Source organism: Puma concolor, chromosome B2 (genome assembly GCF_028749965.1).
Source record: "Puma concolor isolate L17-30 chromosome B2, mPumCon1.1.hap2, whole genome shotgun sequence".
Classification (NCBI taxonomy): domain Eukaryota; kingdom Metazoa; phylum Chordata; class Mammalia; order Carnivora; family Felidae; genus Puma; species Puma concolor.
Genome location: NC_141671.1, coordinates 14,614,498 through 14,621,026, shown reverse-complemented (window position 1 = coordinate 14,621,026; position 6,529 = coordinate 14,614,498). Strand labels below are relative to the sequence as shown.

Here is a 6,529-nt window from a genome sequence, read left to right as displayed (position 1 = left end):
CCACCTGCTGCCCCCAGCCCCTCTCCTCTGTTTCCTCCCCATCTCGCCCTCCCCATTGTCCGCCTAGATCTTTTGCATGTGTCCCAGCTTTACCCACCCCCCCCCAAACCAAAGCAAAATGAAAATTCTCCTGTTTCCAAACGGAGCGTTGGTTGGGGCTTGCAATGCACGTCTGGCCATCAAGGGTCTCTCCCTGTGTCAGGGTGAGGTCGGGGGGGGCGGGGCCACGGCTGGCCGGTGGAGACAGAGCAGAGGCTTGAACGCAGAGGGGGTCGGGCGGCGGAGGGCTGTGGCGGCCTCATGTTTCCAGGAAAGGCATTTGCTGGGGGGCCCGTCCACCTGAGGCTGGGGGAAGTGGGGGTGCAGTGTGGCCAGGCAGACAGGATGGCAGCCGCGAGGCGCCTCAGACCCTGCCAAGGAAAATTAAAGAGCATTATGTTTGTTTCCTGCCACCGGTATAAACAACAAAGATTCTCTGGGTGGCATTCTTGCCCTGCCATTTCAGCCGTCCTCAGCCGCCCTTCCCTGCGGTATTTCCCCTCCTGGGCCTCTACCGAGGCCGTCCATGGGAGGCAGCGCCCAGGATCCTAATTTATCCTGGGAAACAGGATACATAAATCTCCTCCCAGACGCGGGGGGCCACACAGGAGGCACCCGGACTTTACGGCAGCCGCAAGAAGCAGATGGGACAGAACTCAAACCTGCCGGCTGCCAGAGGGCCGGTCCACGGACAGAAATGACCCGTCTGAGCCAAAGCCAGAGACAGCACATCCAGTTCCGGGAAGAACAACGGGTAATATGAGGCCGGAACTTACCTGTGCCCAAGCTCTTTTTCTACATCAGCTCACGGATACCCCCCTTCAATCTTAGGAGATAGATCTTATTAGCCCCATGTGATGGCTAATGCCATATGTCAACTCAGCGAGGTCACAGTACCCAGATATTTGGTCAAACACCAGTCTAGATATCACTAGGAAGGTACTTTTTAGGTGAGATTAGCATTTAAATCACCAGACGTTGAGTAAAGCAGATTACCCTTTATAATGTGGGTGGGCCTCACCCAATCAGTTGAAGGTCTTAAAGAAAAAAAAAAAAAAAAAAGCTGAGGTTCCCCCAAGGAAAAGGAATCTCTGCCTCCAGACTGCCTTCAAACTCCAGCTGCAACATTAGCTTCTCCCTGGGTCTTCTCCCAGCCTGTTGGCCTGCCTGCAGATTCCAAAGTTGTCAAGCCTCCGTCATCACTCGAACCGATTCCTTAAAATACATCGATTTCTATACATAGAAATAGGATTGTGTGTGTGTGCGTGTTTACACGCACACACACACATCCTATCTGTTCTGTTTCTCTGAACAGCCCTGCCTAACTTGTCCCTCTTTACAGATGAGGAAACCGAGGCACAGAGAATTTAGTTCCCTGGCCCAAGGTCGCGAGGCCAGTAAGTGGTGCAGGCCGGACGGGCAAGCAGACAGCCTGAATTCAGAACCGGCTGACTTACCCAGACACTCACACACAGCCCATCACCAGCGAGCTGAAGTCAGGGAGAGAAGTGTAGGGGAAAATGTAGTCCCGTAAAGTTTAGCTGGGTCAGTGACATGGACAGGACAGACTTTGAAATCGATGAGGTTCGTTTTCAGTCTAGGCTTCGAGCTGATGCCTGTGACTTGCAGTGAGTGATTCACATCTCTCTGGGCCTCCAGTCTCCTGATCTGCAAAGCACCATAAAAACGTCACAAGGTTATTGCGGGATTCAATGGGATCATTTTGCGTGCAAATAGTTATTTCCCAGTCTGCGAGTGAAACCCTGCTCTAAGCCCTCACCAGCTTGACTTACCAGAGGCTTCTATAATTCCCTCCCAATGTTCTTCGGTTCCTCAAACGCCATTTGACCTGCGTCCATCTCGGGGGCAGGGTCCCTGCTGGCGGAGATCACTCCCACCCTGGGTCACCCCTGCTGTTCCTCCTGCGGGCACAGGCTGGGTTCCAGAGTGGGGGTCCGCTGTCCCACACAGTTGGTCCTGCCGGGCCAGCTGGACCTGTCAGACCCCTCTTGCTCCTGGGGACTGCTCATCGGGGCCCTCCCTCACTGCCCCCATCTCTAGCCACCAGCCTACCACATCTGTCTCTCTCTGCCCAAAGCCCGATGGGGAGTGAACAGGGCTCCTGTGTTTCTCTCTCAGTGGAAATAAGCATGTACGTTCTCCCCCAGGAAAATAAGGGCACACGACAGGCTGTGCAGGAGGAAGATGTTTAACCAGTAACAACTCTGGTCCCACTGGCCCAAAGAACCAGGAACCCAGTTTAGGGGAGTTAGTTTGCTTCTTGGTTTTGTTTTCGTTGTTACTTCTGACAGATGTTGGAGAACGTTTCGTGTGCCCGGGACCACAGCAAAGTATTCGACCCGCATCATCCAATTTAATTCTCCCAACCCCTCTCTTGTGGTATCATTACTGTTTTTACAGCATGAAGGAGAAACTTAGGGCTCAACATGCCCCTGCCTCACACACTGACAGAGCCAAGATTCACACCTAGGGCCGCCTGACTCTCGAATCCTCACCCTTTCCCACCTTTATAATGGGCATGTCTCTCCATCTCCAAAAAACATGAGTTCTCGTTTCTGGAAGGCAAGAGACACTCTATCCCAGCTCCGTCTCTTAGAAAAGCAAATGGCTTCCAACCAGTCACTTGGTCAAAGGAGGGGAACAGAATGGAAGGAGCTAATGACGTCCTGAAGCTCCAAACACTTCGAGTTCCAAGAATGCGTAGCCAAAGGGCCTGAACTAAGGCACGTATACCACATCCTTCTCAGCTAGTACTCGGCATCGGGGAGATTTCTTAGAAACAGAAACAAAAACAAAAATATTAGGTATAAGCTATCTGCCAGATTTACAATTAATATTGCAAAATTTATTGTGTTCCTCTTTCTTCCCCGAATGGGAACATCTAGGTCCAGGATATATGGTCATAATATCGCTGGGATGGGAGTTAATACAGACTGGCCAAACACATTTCCAGTTCCAAGAATCTTCTCTGAAATCACTGACTTGATGATGCTAATATTAAAATCCCCGCCCCCCCCCCCCCCCCCGCCACCTTCACCCAGTAAGCAATGGGGAAAAACATTTGTCTTTCGTATTCCAAAATAAGTACTGAGAATCTCTCTCTTTTTAAATGCTGAAAATAATCACGGAGATAAGTACAACCAAAAACAATCTTAGAGAAGAAAAGAAAAGAGAGAAGGAGGGGAGAAGTTGGATGTAACATCTTTCTCTTTGTAATGGTCCCCTTTCTTTGGCTTACGGCCACGTCTTCCACGAGTACAGACTTGGAACCCATGGCAGATGACGTCTTACCCCGTGTATGGTAAAGGTACTTCCCAAAATAAACAGGCAGGGAATTTGGGAGATGCTGTTGAGGTCATTGAAATCAGTCACCGCTACATGCATATTGTACCATTTTATTCCCTCCGCCTTGGCCTTGGACACCCTTATGACTCAGTAAGGACTTTATCATTTTGATCAGGCCTGCGAGGGCATCAGTCAGAAGAGGACCCTTGTGCCACGCTGGTGCACACACCCCAGAAATCTCGTCTCTCTAATGTTTCATTTTTAACTGTTGTAATTCATCTGTGTATTTATTGACACATCGCAAGTGCACAACGGCAGGGCTCTTGAGGCAATCAACTTACAAAAAGAGAGTAAACCTTCGTTGGTTCTCTCTGCAAATATTTACCACGTGCCTTCCGCGTCACAGGTGTCTATGCAGAAACAAAAAGACACAGTCGCTGCCCTAAGGAACCACCTGCAGGATTCAACCCCGGGGGCCCTCTCCTCCGGGACGCCCTCCCTAGCACCCAGGTCAGGATGACAAGCACCCCCTCAGAGTCCCTTGACCTTAGCTCCTCTGCGTCCATGACCTGCGTCTTCTGAGTGTTAGTCGGCAGCTTACTTGGGCAGGCTGTCCTTGCTACAGCTCGAGGGGGACGGGTTCCAATAGGATGCATCTCACGGCGCTCTTGGACAAAAATTGCAATAATGATGATGACGACAATGAAGAGGTTGCTGATGATACAGCAAAAAAAAAAAAAAAAAAAGTAATCCCTTTTCCAAGAAGGATTGCTTGCCTGTGTCCTTCTGCCCCAAATCTCCGGCTGTGACTACTTTGCGCTTACAGTGGCTCAGCGCGTGTCTCAAGGATGCTAAGATGACATCGTGAAGTCAATTTCTTGCGAGGTTCTTCTCTCCCTGATTTGTACCGTCCTACCTAATAGACTTCAGCTGTACTGAAATGAAAAATGAATAAGAAGTAGATCTTGCTGCTAAAACATATGTGTCAGAAAATCATTATAAGTATTAAATTACGGCAATAAAATGAACCAGAACTAATTTTGCAAATTAAGATCCAATAAATTTTTTCATAGCCACACCTTTTCTTTAAAAAAAAAAAAAAAAAAACGTAAGAGACTCTTAAAAACTGAGAATACACTGAGGGTTGATGGGGGAGGAACTAATTTTGCAAATTAAGATCCAATAAATTTTTTCATAGCCACACCTTTTCTTTTAAAAAAAAAAAACACCCTAAGAGACTCTTAAAAACTGAGAATACACTGAGGGTTGATGGGGGGGAGCTAATTTTGCAAATTAAGATCCAATAAATTTTTTCATAGCCACACCTTTTCTTTAAAAAAAAAAAAATGTAAGAGACTCTTAAAAACTGAGAATACACTGAGGGTTGATGGGGGCGGGGGGAGGGAGGGGAAAGCAGGGGAGGGGCGCAGAGGAGGGCACCTGTTGGGATGAGCTCTGGGTGTTATATGGAAACCAGTGGGACAATAAATTTCATATTTAACAAATAATAATAATAGAAAAAAAGAGACAGAAAAAGAATTTTTTAAAAAGGGGCAAAATAAGATTTAGCCTAACGGTATTAAAATTGAGTGTAGGGCTTTTGGGGGTGGGGTGGGGTGGGGTGGGGTGGGGTGGGGATGTGTATAGAACCAGAAATTTCCATACGACAAGCACATTAACATCTGAAGGGTGCCCCTCCCCGTTGTAAGAACACTGCCCCTGTGCCAAACAGCATAATGATCAGTTTTTAAGCTGACATACCTATGTATTTTACGTGTAAAATTTATGTATACATATTCCCCTTCCTCTCTTCTCCTGCCGCCCCACCTCCCTACTCCCTAGACAAGGTTCTGCTGACACAAGAAGCGAGTAAATTTCTAAATTTCTGACAACCGCTTATTTTTAGAAGAGACTATTGCTGTCGGTCAAATTAACGCTGAAGCTATAAACAAACCTTTAGAGCTTTGCCTGTTCTGGAAAATAACAGGATGTCTCCCTCCACCCTCCAGCATGAGAAGGAGCCCGTAATTAGCTCACTGTCCATGAATAGGCACAAAGCAGGCCATACAGGAATGCCCACTCCCTTTCAACCTTTCCACGGGAGATCCCACAGGGGCGGATGTGAATTAATCAAGTGAGTAACTTCCACCTTCTCCTGGGAACACCGTTGTGTACAACCTCTCGAGGAAGAGGATCAAATACCTTCCCGGCCAAGGACTCACAGAGAGGGTCCGCCGAGAAGAGGAAGACGCAGGAGGATGCCCTTCCCTCCTCCTGTGGCTTCTCTCCTGGCTCTGGCAGCCCTGAGCCGAGCCACTCTGCTACACCCAGCACACCGAACTATTTATAGCCGCACAATCATTATAAATAAAGCTGTTTATAACACCGAGCCCCGGCCCTGCATTTACTTAAAACTGGAGGCTGGCGGCTATAAATAACTCTGTTACACGTTCAAGTGTGACTACTGACTGAGACTTCCTCAAATTGTGACAAATGATGACAAGTGTGTTTGACAAACATCCTACTGACATTCATCTGATTTTGAATTAAGTGGTGCTGCTTTTTTAATTTGGTCCCTGAGGCCCAGGATCTCGAGAACTTTCTTTACTCTTTCCCTCTCTCGCCTCCTGCCCCCGAAATCTCTGTCCTGTGTATAGCTGTTTCTCTGTCCACCGCCCTCCCCAATCACTGGGAAGGATTTGGGGCCATTTAAGGGGAAGTTTATTAAATCCACCGTTTCTCTCATGGGGCAGTTCTGCTGTGGGGGCTTTGCGAAGGTCCGGGGAGTTTTGTTAATGACACAACAGCAATGGAGAGAGGGAGGGAAATGGGGGCCAGCCCCCGGTGCTGGGTAAAGTTGGAAAGAGGATCACAAGGGAAAGGCAGAACTGGACACAGGGATTTACCTCCCAAGGCACCTGTTCTGAGAGGTCTTCACTGATCCTTCTTTGGGTCCCCCTGCTGGGGTTCTCGCTTTAGGTAAGCTGATATTAACAAATGTCGGGAGTTACATGGGACCTCGGAACTCTAGTGGACGTTTGGGATGTACCTCACCCTTGTACAGGTAGAAGAGTTGAGCCAGAGCCCCCCACAACTCCCCACAACTCCTTAAAGCACAGCTAGACTAGAACTCGGCAATCTGGGCTCCAGGCACAGGGGGACGGGGGCGGGCTTCTCTGGCCAT

At 48.6% G+C, this 6,529-nt stretch overlaps 1 long non-coding RNA gene across 1 annotated transcript; it reads right to left on the bottom strand.

The window, feature by feature from the left end:
- Window positions 1-218: 218 nt before the first annotated feature.
- Window positions 219-2,194, bottom strand: LOC147580748 (uncharacterized). The gene is made up of 3 exons (XR_015250766.1): window positions 1,833-2,194; window positions 1,497-1,707; window positions 219-1,272 (listed from the first exon to the last, which is right to left on the bottom strand). It is a non-coding gene; the product is annotated as an uncharacterized LOC147580748 (long non-coding RNA).
- Between the last annotated feature and the right edge of the window lie 4,335 nt (window positions 2,195-6,529).